Raw genomic sequence first — 15,243 nt, forward strand, 5'->3', positions numbered from 1 at the left:
CTCTGAGTTCCCTACAGATGGCCAAGATCCTCCCCCACGGTGCGTTCACACCAAACGCGATGCGAATATTCGCACCGCCTTCATCGCGCGATCGTTGCCGCAGGTGTAAATTAAATTCCATCGCCTCAAACGCCTCTTTCGCGCGAGTAAAAAACGAGTGAATAGTTCAAGGGGCTATCCATGGCTGATCGCGTCCTTGTACCTGCTGTGGCAGTCCGAGATTCGTCTGAAACGCACACGCCGTCGTGTCTGGATCAGTGACATCATCCGGTGGTGCATTCAGCTAGGATAATTTCATCGCCTTCTCCAGGAGTTGCTTCTGGATGACGGCCGCCTCCAGCGGCACCCCAGGCCCACCAGGACCCAGCCCGACGACCCGCTCGGGAGGACCGGCGCCGCGATCTCCCAGCTGCGGAGCGCCTGCAGCCGGCGTCCCGCCGAGAGATCACGGCACCGATCCTCCCGTGGCCGCCGCTTCCAGCGTGTTTCGGGCTCGCCGGGACCCAGTTTGGTGGCCTGCTCGGAGGCGGCCGTCATCCAGACGGAACTCATGGAGAAGGCGGTGATTAAATTTTTTTATTTTATTTAGTCAGGGACCATGTGCAAAGTACATTAATAACAAAGTAAATAGATGACCTGCACCAGATTGTAGCTTAGAAGCTAATTTCCATCTGCAGTCCCATCTGCATGTCCCAGACAGCGCCTGTCCATCTGTCTCCACGTCACTGTCGTCCAGAATCTCAACGCTGATAGGCTGTCTGGCGCGAATATTTCGCCAAAGTTGGATTTTTTGAACTCGCGCGAATCGCATATTTTCACTCGCGCGGCGGCCACCGCATCACCGCACCGCCTCACCGCTCCTCACCGCTCCTCACCGCTCCTCATCGCGCCGCCGGCTCGAATCCGCGTCTAATCGCGTCTTTGCATTGACTTTGTATGTAATCGCGTCGCCCGACCGCGTCTGGTGTGAACGCACCGTAGGCTGAGCCCTGCCCCCCTCTGAAGGAAACTCATTTCAGCCGCTTGTATCCACGACCTCATTCTTTGGGTCTCTACCCAGATCTGTGAACACAGGTGAGGGTTGGAACAAAGATGGAGCAGCTTGTCCTGCTGGCTTCACCTCCCTCTTCACCACAACGGACCGGAGCAGCGCCCTCATTACAGCTGATGAAGCCCCAATCCATCTGTCCATCTCTGACTCCAAACTGCCATCACTCGTGAACAAGATACCCAGAACATTCCACCTTTTTCCGGGTGTGAATCATGGACTTGGATTTGGAAGAGCTGACTTTCATCCCGTTCGCTTCAGACTCAGCTGTGAAACAAGGGGCAGCCCTAGAGTCTAACACGCGTTGTAACAAGTTCGACTTGAAGCCAAGAATACGAACACAGTTCTTGCTTAAGTTATACAGGGACTCAAACTCCCATGATCCCCACAGTCACTCTGCAAGGTAAAGATCTGGTCCACTGTTCCACGACCTGGGCCAAAACCACACTATCTTAAAATAACTTAATTTACAAAGCCTTTTGTTATTCTAAAATAAATCAAATACACCAACACTGGCATTTTATTGCCAACATTAAGGACAGAGTGATGCAGAAAAACTGCTACATGCATTCGTGACTTTCAGATGGGACTACTATTATTTTTTATCATTGGGCTGTCCCAAAAATTCTCTGAAAAGCCTCCAACTGATAAAAAAATGGGGCAGCACGGTGGTGTGGTGGTTAGCACCGTCACCTCACAGCAAGAGGGTTCCAGGTTCAACTCCCGGCTGGTTCTTTCTGTGTGGAGTTTGCATCTTCTCCCCGTGTATGCGTGGGTTCTCTTAAATTCACTTCAGTTTTATTTAACTGAAGTGAATTTAAACACATTTTTTAAAGTGAGTTTTGTTAGAGCAATATAGAAATGGGGTTATTTCATATGGTGCTTCATTCATAGTGTATCTGCTAATGTGTCTTGTTCTGCCTCCACCTCTGGCACCCTCTATACTTTCATTACCCCCTACCCGAACCAGGGTTTGAATACCATTCCCGCTTATCTTACCTCTTTTATTTCTCCCCCTACCCGAACCAGGGTTTGCATCCCCACCCCGCTGTGACTGGTGTGCAGTTGGTGAGAGGCTGAGGTAGCTTGTGGCTGTAAAAAGATGGTTGTTGTGATGTGAGGAGCAGATCTATATAGGGAGTATAGGGAATTACTCACTGAGTCTGGTCCTTTATTTTATTATTTATTTTTTCGTTAGCACAAGTTTCTTGTGTTTACCTTGAATAGGGATGGCTCAGGTAATCCTGAAACATCCCATAGTTAAGCTGCTATAGGCCCAGACTGCTGGGGGGCCTCATCTGTCACACCTTTCCTCACTTTACTCTCTTTATGTATATGTGATATTATTGTGGTCATTAACTCGTGTTTCCCTGTTCCAACAGATATCCTTTGAATGGTGTTACAGTGCCGCCGCCGCTGCGGCCCTCCCCCCCTTTCTGTCTTCTCAAACCCCAGCTGGTGGAGGCGGATGGCCACCCTTCCTGAGTCTGGTTCTGCCAGAGGTTTCTTCCTGTTCAAAGGGAGTCGTTTCTCTCCACAGTCGCCTCAGGCACGCTCAGGCCGGGAGATTGGACCGAAAAACAAAAAGTTTTCAGTGCAATCTGTTGGTTTTCTTAGCTAGGAAATTGTTTTTGAATTGGCTCTATATGAACGAATTGGATTATTTTATGAATTATGATTATTATTAATTAATTGAATTCCAATTGGCTTGAATTGGACTTACTATCTAAGTGCCTTGAGATGACATTTGTTGTATTTGGCGCTATATAAATAAAAATGAATTGAATTGAATTTGAATAATTTTGTAGTTATAAGTACTATATCATTAATTGTTTATTTTGTGACATTCTGTCATATTTTCTATTGTCTCATATCTTTATAATTAATTTTTTTTAGTTTGTGATAGTTAAAATAGTTTTCTAGGCTCCGTTAGTTGTCCTGTCCTGCATGAGGAAGGATTATGAAGATAACTGCGACGCACAGTGTTCATTAGATGTGCGCGGCAGGAGAACAGGAGAAGGGGACATGTTATAACGTGCATGTGCGGGATTAAACATGACTTCTACCGGACTTGTGGACCTTGAAAATGGCTTGTCATATGGAAGTAAGTATCACTTGAATATCTGTGGGTTACATGTGCATGCTAAAGATCTCCAGCTATATTTCAGGACTGTTTCTAGAAGTGACTTGCATCAAAAAGTGGATCAATAGCATTAAAGAGTTTGTGGCAATGCAATTAAAATGTAACAGTCTGGAATGGAAAATGGTGCAGGAAGAGTATCAAAGCCACCTGCCGAAGCACATGAAGAGAGGCTTTACCAGCTGAAAGGACCCAGGAAAGCTAAGTCAGGCTGGAATTCATGCTCTTATGGAGGATGATAGTAACGCCAAAGAGGTAGCTGCTAAAATAAACACTGTCTTCACCAACATGTATTTGGAGTTCTGTGGAATAAATGATGCCGTTAAAGGACATATGAATGAAGAGGACATTTATAATGGGCCAAGAGTAACCTGAAGGTTGGTGGTTCGATTCCCACTCTCACTGCTCAAAGATTGGTGAAACTGACAGCTGGAGGGGTGGCAGTTCTCCCTTGAGCAAGGCACCACTGTGAATGGCTGTCCACCGCTCCAGTGTATATGGCATCTGTCTCCATGAGTGTGTGACCTGTGTGTGTTTCTGTGGTGTCTTCAGGTGTGTCTTGCATCTTCTGCTAGGCAGAAGACGTGTTGATGCACTGAAACAAAAACAGGAAATTGAGAGAGAGGAAGCTATGCTTAAGGCAAGAAAAGAAGAATTAGAGCTGAAAACAGCTGTTGCCGTAGCTCATGCAAAGCATGAGGTGCTATCTGTGAAGGAGTCAGTTCATAGCACTTCTGTAGAGCCTATGGATGGAATGGCTGCCTACCTAAATGCTGCAAGCAGGCAAAAAATGCTTCCGTTGTTTGGCAAGAACCTGCCTCATTGAGGAATGGTAGGAAGTTAAAGACAAGAAAGGAAAGTGTTCCAAGAGTAAAAGAGAAGAAAAACATATTTTCCACAGATGTTACACCAGTGTCAAAGACCACACAGCAAGTAAAAAAGGCTAAGGAAATGACTGGCTACACAAGTGAAAAACAGTGTCAGAAAGTACGTCATAAACTTGATGCTTGTAAACTCATCAAGCAAAAACCTCACAAGGAAAGGCTTGATCTTCTTAAATCAAATGGCTTGTGTTTTGGATGTTTGTCACATCAGAAAACATGTAGCTTTGCCCTTTGGTAAAGGAAGAGTTAGTCAGTACACATGTTGTACACAAGGGGCTTGAGGTAAGCAGCTTGGATGAGAACAACTTTTTGGAGCTCCTCCAAGTCTTCTCACAAACACAGATTCCAGCAAAATTAATAGAACATCCCACATCAAAGTGACATATTCAAAAGATGTTCAGCTCAAAGAGATTGATGCAGGAATAGGTTTGTTAATAGGGGCAAATGTCCCAAAGGCATTTGAAGCATGGAAAGTGATTAACGGCGAGGGATATGGCCCTTACACTCTATTGACTTTTCTAGGCTGGATAATAAATGGGCCTTTCTTAAGAGAAGTGAATAACTGTAAAGGCTGATTTATGGTCGCCTACGGAGAGCCCTCTCCATCAACGGAGACCCTCCCGGAGACGCTCTCCGTAGCTTGCGTGCGTCGGCCAAAATTCCTATCTATCCGTCGAGGCAACGGAGACAGCAAGGGTTGTGATTGGTCGGCTAACAACATAATTTCCGGAATCACTTGTCCAGTTTAGCTCCTTCCTCTCAGAACAACAACACCGCCATTTTTGAAAGAGTTTACTGTGTGCCGGGCAACATTTGGTCAAAATTCTTTGCTTTTCAAAATCAATAAGCTCCAACTCCAACAACAGTCTTTCTCTGTCGGTCGCCATCGTTCACTGTGAGGAGTGGAACGGAGCCGGAAGGTGAACAATCAATCAACCACTTTCACGAAAGACGTCGCGAGATTGGGTCATTTAACGTAGCGCCGCCTACTGATCGAGGGGTTAATTGCCTCGCGTATCCGACAGCCCGACAGAGAACTTCGAAAGGAGGGACTACGGAGACGGCTTGAGGGATAGCGACGGAAAAGCATACTGAGGCCTTAAGAGATGCTGAGTGGCCTCATGTCACCGCCAAATAGGATTTCAGTGGCAAGACTGGAAGAGCTCACCCAGCAACAAAGGAAGTATGACATCCCTGAACAATTCATGGGCTCTGTTTTACAGCCAGTGAAGCTTGTTGATGACCATAGTATCAGTCTACCCTTAAAGAACAAGGACACCACATTCCCGAACAACTGGGCTGTTGCAGTACAGAGAACGAAAAGCCTGAAGTGGAAATGATTGAAAAGTAGTTAGTTTTGTGAGGATTACACAAAGTTCATGACAGAAACACTGGGAAAAAGAGGTTTCCATGGCAGAAGTTTGTAAAGGCAGTGGCAGGATAAGGTATATCCTGCATCATGTTAAATTACGGGTGGTGTTGGACTGTGCCGCCTCGTGTCAAGGGACTTAGTTGAACTCTCGGCTGTTGCAAGGGCCAGACCTGACAAGTTCCCACACTGGTGTTCTGACAAGATTTAGACAAGAGCCAGTCGCCTTCAGGTCTGAGTTCCTACAGAAGACATTGACATGCTGAGGATTTTGTGGCGGCCACATGGAGACTTCAGTCTGAAAGTGAAGAAATACCGGATGGTTGTTCACCTGTTTGGCGTGACCATGTCACCAAGCTGTGCGAGTTTTGCATTACAAGTATGCTGAGGATCATCAGGAAGATTTCAGCCCAGAGACGGGGAACACTGTTCTGAAGAACTTTTATGGAAATGACTGCCTGAGGTCGGTGCCACTAAGGAGCAGGCGGTTGCTCTCATTCAAGATCTTAGCTCTCTATGTGCCACAGAGGGTTTCAAGCCCACTAAGTAGAGTTTCCACAGCAAAGCTTGCATCAGAACCTGAGGATGAGTTCAGAGTCATTTTGTCGAACAAGCCACTTCAGCAAGAGCTATGCAGAACAAGACATGCATGGGATGGCAAAATGCCAGAGGCTCTCTCTTTGCAAAGGCAACAGTGGCTGACAACATTGGATCACTTGGCAAGGTTCAAGGTTAGGAGATGCGTAAAACCAGCAACTTTAGTAAGACCATGTCAGCTCAGCCTTACTATTTGGGGGTATGGCACAGCCGCCTATCTGGTTTCTAAAAAGCAGCAGAATCCGACACAGCCCTTTCATCTTTGGCAAAGCCAGGGTCGTTGAACCCAGTTACCATACCTTGACTTGAGCTCACAGCTTCAGTTGTGGCAGCCAAAATGGACATGTTAATTAGGTGCAACAATGATACTGGATATTGAGAGCTCTTGCAGCCATGTGGAAAGTTCTGTCAAGATGTGTAACCTACAAACGTCAGCATGGAAAACCAGGAGGTCAAGTCATGACAGACCTACCCAGTGATGAGCCACCATTCACAAGCATTGGCATGGACCATTTTTAGGTCCTTTTGAGACTAAAAGCAGTTTGAATATGATAAAGAGGTACGGTGTGGTTTTCACCTGTTTGACAGTGAGAGCAGTACATATTGAGAGTGCTTGGCTCAGTTGTGAGGTGGCGAGCAGTCGTTAAGGAGATAAAAACAGGAAAATGTTCTCCTCCATCCTGTGTTCCAGCTATGTATGCTGCTTGAGGGTGACACCTTTTATAATGCCACTCAAGAGACAACGATAGAGGCTGGACTCCAATGAGTCATGTTCTGGAACATCTGACTCCATCTGCCCACCCCTTTCTTTTGCATGTACTCACAAGCATGGTTTCTGAAAAGAAACATGTTGCTGACTTCTGATGTTAAGAAGACCAAACCATGACATGGATCAAATTTTTGCTTGTTGTTTTGGAAATAATGATGACATTAGAATATGTAAAAGAGTAATTGTTTGAGATGCCAGGATGTTAGAGCTATATAAAAGTACATACAAGGACAAAAGTGCATTCAAGTCTATGACTTCAAGGTATCTGAGTTTCTTCAACTTCCTTTTTGATCAAAGGTAACACTGAACACTGGGTGTACAGTTGAAGGTGAGGAAAACCAGATTGTGGTTGCATTGTTCTAATTGAGAAAGGACAGAGGAGCTGAATGCATCTATTATATTTGCATATAATAAATCAACTTGTTACACTTTTTGATAGAACAGTTGACAAACTATTGGAAGGTGTGAAGTGTAGCAGAGAGGGATACAAGGTTGCCACCATGGTGTGGCGCTTTGTTGATGCCCTGCTCGGCCTTCCTGTGTTTGCATGATTCCACTGTGCCTATAACTCTTTGCTCTGCATGAATGTTAGGTCTATTTGTCATTCTAAAATAGCCATATTTGTGAGTGTGGCTGTGTATAATTGTGTATCTCTGTGTTAGCTTTGTAATGGACGAGTACACAGTGTTCCCTCTCATCTAATGTCAATTACAATAGACTCTATCGTACCTTCCTCTGACCAAGGATCACATGTAAAGGTCTATCAAAGGATGCTTTCACAATTACTCTAATATGATGTGACAATGTGTGAAACTCCCTCCAGCAGTCTGTTAACACAAGTTATGGCTTTGAATGGTGCAAATATTGCTGTTTGTTCTTTTTTCATCCAGATAGTCTTTGATCATGTGGTGATTATTTTTCACAGAGTGACCAACTATCCAAATGCAACCCTGTTTTCTGGGTGGGACCAAAACAAAGAACAACCATTTTGCATTGCTTAAAAGAAAGTTAAAAGCAAAGGAATATCTCTCTCTCACACATACTCAGTCAAGCGTAGTGGGCTCTCTGTCAGAAGCAGAGAGAAAGAACTAAAGACCCTGACCGGCTCAATTGGACTAAAACACAGGACGAAAACCGGTTTCAGATTAGAATAGTGTGTGCTTTAAACTTTAGCTTTAAAACTTCCCTGTTAAGTAGCCTACTTGAACCAACTCGAAGGGCAGACACTAAAGCATCTTGCTCATGAAAAATAACTGCAAAGCCCTGCATGAAAACTTTAAGAATCTAAAGTAACAAGAACAGGGTGTATACAGGTATAAACAAGTTAGATTTAAGACTTTTTAAGACCTTTTAATACCACTTCTAAATGAAATTTAAGACCAAACGTACGATGGAAATACCAAGTATTTCCAAGTAAACACACTGACAGTATGATAAAATGACAAATGACGGTTGAGTTTAAGAACATCGACTAAATGTGTGTCATGCGAAAAGATCACAAAAATGTCATCACTGTCCTAAATTAAATTCATTACAATATTTTCAGAACATTTAAGTCCCATGAACAAATGCTTATAAAATCAAGTAAATATATTTAAAAAAAATAATACTGTTCCTTTAGAGCAAAAAGAAAAATACACAAATATTTAAGACCCATGTAATCTGAATTTAAGACAATTTAATACTTTTTAAGGTCTTATTTTCAGGAAAATTGATTTACGACTTTTTAAGACTTTTTAAGGACCCGCGGCCACCCTGCAGAAACTTTATCATCGTGTATCCAGGCACAATACAACCAGAACTTACCCTATTAATCTTTGGTTGTTGGATTAAGCAAGATCACACCTAGAGTATTACACATTAAAGAACAAGTAAGGATGTCACAGGCCCCTAAGGGCTTGGCAGTGACTGGGAGAAAGGGTTTATAGTGATTACCAAACCTTTTATTATGGCACACCACATCATTAAGGTCTATATTCAGGGTACAGGGAGATTTATCACTGGGAAAAAAGACACAGGTTTCAGACAATGCCTTTATGACCTAAGCTATGTTCATTACTGCAGACAGCAAAGTGCAGGTCATGAGATATGAAGGGTCATTTAGGTCCTGTTGTCATGGATTTCATCCCATTTATATTCACTTTCCAAATGGTAATCTCCAATAAATCAAAGCCAGTCTAATGAGTCAGTCAATATCAGTTCTACTGCCACACCAACACTGGATCAACACAGTACGCTTCAAATTACAAAGTCAAAAATGATTCAAAGGTGTCTGACTCATGCTCATATTTCTGACACTTAAGACTTGTAGTAGATCTCAGTAACTTACTTGGGAAGAAACTCAAGATTCAGGTTGAAATAAGTCTCTTATTCTTAAAGATTTTAAAAACTCTAAGTGGGCTTAAGTAAAATCAAGTGGATCTTGGGTCTATTTACTCATTAACTACTGTTTCTATTCTCAATAATATATAATAATGAAGTGCTCAGCTGCTATGCGGAATTACTGTTAAATTATTCACTTTTCATAAACTAACCCTAACCCTTGTAGCACAACAAGTAATATGGCAAATGTAATGTGAGTATTTTTGGTTCCCTGTCAATGTTTAGTGGTCTTCCTAATACCAAAGTTATCTCAACAACCCGCCAGAAACAGTTTTCCAACCTTCATATATGATCCTCAAAATCCAGTTGAGTTTGTGTGGGATCCTGCAGGCAGTGACTGAGCTCTGCAGCTGATTGTGGTTTCTTTCTTCTGATTAGAATACACACATGGCAGCTGAAGTAAAACTACTGATTGAGGTGATGATGTCGCTATGGTTTCAAATGAATTTAGAATAGTTGAAAAAACATGTTTCTCTGTTTGTCAGTATTCAGTCCCCCTTTAGCTCTGGTTTGGTCATCAAAAACCTCCTCCATAAATGTCTGCCTCTTTAATTGCTAAAAGCTCCAACATGTTCAGCTGCTAGTCTGAGAGCACCTATGTGCTGTTTCCGGCTGAGAAAGTGGAATACAGCTTTTCAACGAAAGTAGCAGCTCATTAACCAAAGAAATTACATGAAAGTATGCTTCCTGTGGGTTCATACTTTCAAACACAACATACCATCTGATGTTTTGGAGCCTATCCCAGCTGCCGGTGAGAGGCAGCGTACACCCTGGATGCATCCCCAATCACTATTTTTCTTCTTCTTATCATTACTATTATCACTGAATATCTTTTTTTAAAATATGATTTTAGACTTAAAAGGTAAAAGCATCAGATTGTAATGCATCAACGTTTTACAAAGTGTTACATTTAACAGGAGGTTGAAACACCATTCTTAACTGTGGAACCATATCTGAGGAAAACAATCTAAGCAGAAGTTCACGTACTAGAATCTAACCACTCAACTGTATTCCGCTTAGTGAAGCATGGTGATGGCATCATCATGCTGTGGGGATATTTTTAATCAGCAGACTCTGGTCAGAACTGAGGGCTCTAAGCATATGGATAATGCAACACTCTTCCATAGAATATTGCATCCATTATATTCATACCATATATTTTGTGTGTGTATATATATATATTTGTATGCTTGTTTGTATGAACAATCATGGTGTATTGTTGAATCTCCTTTGAGTTCAAGCTATTCTTTTCGAGTACCTAACCAGGCTGGTGTTTACATGCTCAGCATGCTGATTAACGGAGCCATCTACTACTATTCTACCATTCTGAAGTTGTTCCAGTGATTATCAGGCTTCTTTCATTCCTCCTGCATTAACGTGCTTCACTCTCAGCAAATGAAAAAGTGCATACTTCCCTGTCCTCAGGCAGTCTGGCCTTGTTTGACAAACAGTGGTGGGGGTCAGTGGGGGAGGCATAGGGACAAAGACGAGGAGGAGATTATAGATGCACATGTAAAACCTTCTGCATTCAAGTCTGCCATCGTGGTACCTTTGTGAAACCTGACCTAGATTTAAGAAAGGCCAAACTCAAGGAGCTTGGGGCTCCTCATCCACTTCCTAGAGAACAGATTGTTCTCTTTCATCAGCCTATTCAAGACGGTTGTGAACAAAAAAGAATGCACTGTGCCAGGATTCAGTTACAGTCTCATGAAAACACGTTTGTTTTTCTTCAATATGTTCTGTTTATCCTCATTTGAATTCTTACAGACACCACAAGTCCCAAAATATTAAAAAGCTTCTTCACATCTAACAGTGAGAGATTCCAGGAAGAACAGAATTGCTCAAGAAGAGAAAAAGCTCTGAACCAGTAACTTGAGCTGCCAGTTGTTAGGGGTTGGCACAGATCTCCCTCTCCACACTCTGGAGGGATTGGGACTGGGATGTTTTTCTGTCTATTTAGTGATTACCCAGTCTACCAGGAATGGTGCACTTATGGGAACTAAAAGCGCCATTGACACTAACGCAGAAGATTCTCAGTGAGAAAAAACATCTGTAGCATTCCTTTAGTTTTCCACGCTGAGCAAAGAAGTGTGTCCTCCCCCAGAACGTTATGGTCAGATTCTAATAAGATTCTCACCATTGAGCCGTTTCTGTACACAGAGAAAACTCTTTTAAAACAAAGCTACCACCAGACTAGCTTTGCACGCCTAATAACTCCAAATGTTTTGTAATTAGTTTCTAACGACGGGAGAGCTTTCTCCTGGGTGAAGCCTCCTCTTAAGAACAAGAGGATCTGGCAAAGTGTCTTCTGATTGGTAAAAATCTTGGAGGTCTGCTGTGGGGGTGGGGACAGGGCTGGCGGTGACTTGTGAACAAGCACTACTCCAGTCGCTGGCTACGAAGCTATGACAAAACAGACAACGTCAATAAGAAAACACGTTGAGAAGCATGACAACACATGAGATCCAGATATGAGGTTTGAAGTCAGAATTGGATCCAGAACATCAAAGCATGCTGAACCATCCCAACAGAGATTACAGCAGGACGTCTCTGTTTGGTAAATGTGCTCAGTACCTTCTTGTGTGAGTAAAGGCTGAGTTATACCTCTTTTAACTGCCCTTGCGCTTGCGCTTGTGTTAATGGCTCGAGACGTTTATGCTTCATTTTGCTTTGTCGGTGGTTGTGTGTGCTGCGTGGCGATTCACCGCCAGGACAGTAGGTGGAGTAGCAGGTTTTTTCAATGACAAGCCTACTACGATGAAAGGAAATTCACCGCCAGGACCTCTTCGGCAAGTCTCTCTTCGACTGGATTCATGCTCCTTCTTCTTCTTCTTGTAAATAGCCGGTATTTTGTCAGATTTTCAACACCTTGGGGGTCTAAACGATACTTTCTCGCCTGAAAATGTTTCAAATGTTGCTAAAGTTATATATTTACAGAGTTTATAGCTTAAGCGAAATCAGCTTTTCAGGCCGGTTGATTTCGGCTCGGGCAGGAGTGAAGTGCACTGTGTGTAAACGCTCTGCATACTGTCTGATCGATGAGTATGCCGTTTTCAAGTATGTAGTAGTAGGCGGTTTCGACCACAGCCAGTGGCTTGTGCTTGCGTCTTACGTGAAGTTTAGAAAATTGAGGTGACACACGCAAGCACGCAAGGGGGGGCTGGCTTGCAACCGCGCAAGGGCTTGCGTTGCGTCTTGCGTTGCGTCTTGCGTTGCGTCTTGCGTTGCGTCACCGACCATAAATCAGGCTTTACTCTGCTTCTGAGCGGTTGGAGAAGCAACAAATGGACGCGTTCAGTTGTCTTGAGAATAACTTTCTAAACACAAAGTATGGTTAGCACCCTGAGCTTCCTATAATGTTCGTCCTACAATCTGTTCATACATCTAATGCCAACACAGCACAGACATCTGAGACAGTTTCACTCACTGTTTGGGGTTCAGACTCATTCCCTGTTAGCGTTGGAACCACCTGAACTGTCAGTCTCGGTCTCCCTGCAAAGCCAGCATCGTGCTGGGCCTTGTTCAGAAAACTGTTGTTAGGAAACTGTTACTAACTAATCCAAATCATTTCCTCACAGGAAAACAAACCGTATCCAGGAATGCTGGCTCTTTGGGGAAGCTGAATTCAAATTCAATTCAATTCAAATTCAAAAATACTTAATTTATCCCAGAGGGAAATTAAATGTTGATGTAACTCAATTAAATCAAGTAGCGGTCCGTTTTGCATCCAAACTGAAGAAGCCTTTGACTGAAGAGACTCTGTTTTCCGATAACAGTCTCATGGAGAGGATGTTCAGGGTTGTCCATAATTCTCTTGATTTTATGCAAAATCCTTCTTTGCATTATTGTCTCCAGAGGTTCCACAGTCGTCCCCAGAACAGAACCAGCCTTCTCTATCAGGTTGTTGAGTCTCTTTAGGTCCCTGGTTCTGATGCTGCTGCCCCAACAGATGACGCCAGAGGAAATGACGCTCTCAACAACAGACTTGTAGAAGATCTGCAACATCTTGCTGCAAACCTTGAAGGACCTTAGCTTCCTCAAGAAGTACAGTCTGCTCTGTCCTTTCTTGTAGATGGCTTCACTGTTGTGTCTCCAGTCCAGTCTGTTGTCCACATGAACACCAAGGTATTTATATTCCTCAACCACCTCCACTTCTTCTCCCATGATGGAAACAGGGTTTGATCTGACCCCGTTCCTCCTGAAATCTACAATCATCTCCTTTGTTTTGTTAACATTCAAGATGAGATGATTGTTCCCACACCATGCCACAAAGCGGTCCACCAGCTCTCTGTACTCAGCTTCATGTCCATCTCTGATACACCCGACAACTGCAGAGTCATCTGAATATTTCTGTAGATGACAGGAGTCTGACTTGTACTGGAAGTCTGAAGTGTACAGAGTGAAAAGGAATGGTGAGAGTACAGTCCCCTGTGGTGCTCCTGTGCTGCTGATCACCTGGTTAGACACACAATTCTTCAGTCTGACAAACTGTGGTCTGTTTGTCAGGTAGTCATTAATCCAAGTGATTGTTGAGGCCTCCACCTGAGTCTTCTGGAGTTTCAGACAAAGCAGATCAGGCTGAATTGTGTTAAATGCACTGGAGAAATCAAAGAACATGATCCTCACAGTGCTGCCTACTTTGTCCAGATGACAGTGGGTTTGTTGAAGCAGGTGTATGATAGCGTCTTCAACTCCAACTCCATGGCGATAAGCAAACTGCGGGGGGTCCTGATATGTGCTGGTTTGCTTACACAGGTGGGTCAACAGGAGTCTCTCCAGGACCTTCATGATGTGGGATGTCAGGGCAACAGGTCTGTAGTCATTGATGACTGAAGGGTGAGTTTTCTTTGGTACCGGAACCAGACAGGATGTCTTCCACAACAGTGGTACCTTCTCTTGGGTCAAGCTAAGGTTGAAAAGGTGTTGCAGAAACCCACAGAGCTGCTCTGCACAGGCCTTCAGGACTCGGGGGCTGACACCATCTGGACCTGCAGCCTTGTTCCGGTTCAGTCTCTCAAACTGCCTCTTCACCTGACTTCTAGAAACAGAAAAGTGGGAGGGGGAGGCAAAGGGGACAGCAGCATATCCTGATTTGGTTGAAGACAAACTAGTGGAAGCAGAAGAATCCATGACTGAGGTGGAGGTGGAGATGTTACAGGAAAGCTGTGGGTCAGAGGAGGGTGGGATGTCTCTTTGGCTGGGAACAGGAGGGGAGGATGGTGAGCTTGTTCCTGAACTGAACCTGTTGAAGAATGTGTTCAGCTCATTTGCTCTGTCCAGACTTCCATCCATCCGATCCTCCCTCTGCTTGAGGCCTGTGATCTTCTTCATTCCTGACCACACATCTCTGATATTGTTCCTCTGCAGTTTACTCTCAAGCTTCTTTCTATACACCTGCTTGCTCTCTCTGATCTTGACTTTGAGCTGCTTTTGTATTCTCCTCAGTAACTCCCTGTCTCGATACCTAAAGGCTCTTTTTTTCTTGTTCAATAGTTCCTTTAGCTCACTGGTGATCCAGGGTTTGTTATTAGGGAAGCATCTCACTGTTCTGGTGGGGATGGTGTTGTCCACACAGAAGTTTATATAGTCAGTCACACACTCAGTCATGGCATTAATGTCCTCTCCATGTGGCTTACAAAGAGAAATCCAATCGGTTGCATCAAAACAACCCTGTAAGGCTTCTTCAGCTTCCTGTGACCACTTTCTAACAGTCCTTTTTGTGACAGGTAGTCTCTGGACAAGGGGTTTATATGCTGAACAGAGAAAAACAAGGTTGTGATCTGATTTACCCAGGGGAGGTCTTGATTTCGAAATGTATGAATCCATGACATTTGTGTAAAACAAATCCAATGTCTTGTTTTCTCTGGTAGAGCAGCTGAAAAACTGTTGAAAAGTTGGCAGTGTAGCAGAGAGTGAGACATGATTAAATTCACCATATTGCCACAAAAGAATTGGGGTGTTGTGTCTGTATCTTAGCAACAACGGAACTGATGACATCACATGCAGTGTCGGCAACAGCTGAGGGTGGAATGTAAACAGCCACCAAAACAACAC

The 15,243-nt window shown here is 43.7% G+C and overlaps 1 protein-coding gene across 1 annotated transcript in view; it reads right to left on the bottom strand.

Moving 5' to 3' along the window:
- megf10 (multiple EGF-like-domains 10) overlaps nt 1–15,243 on the bottom strand; it is a 166,259-nt gene that overhangs the window by 55,859 nt on the left and 95,157 nt on the right. The gene's annotated exons all lie outside the window — the stretch shown is intronic.

Source organism: Odontesthes bonariensis, chromosome 22, assembly GCF_027942865.1.
Source record: "Odontesthes bonariensis isolate fOdoBon6 chromosome 22, fOdoBon6.hap1, whole genome shotgun sequence".
Classification (NCBI taxonomy): Eukaryota; Metazoa; Chordata; class Actinopteri; order Atheriniformes; family Atherinopsidae; genus Odontesthes; species Odontesthes bonariensis.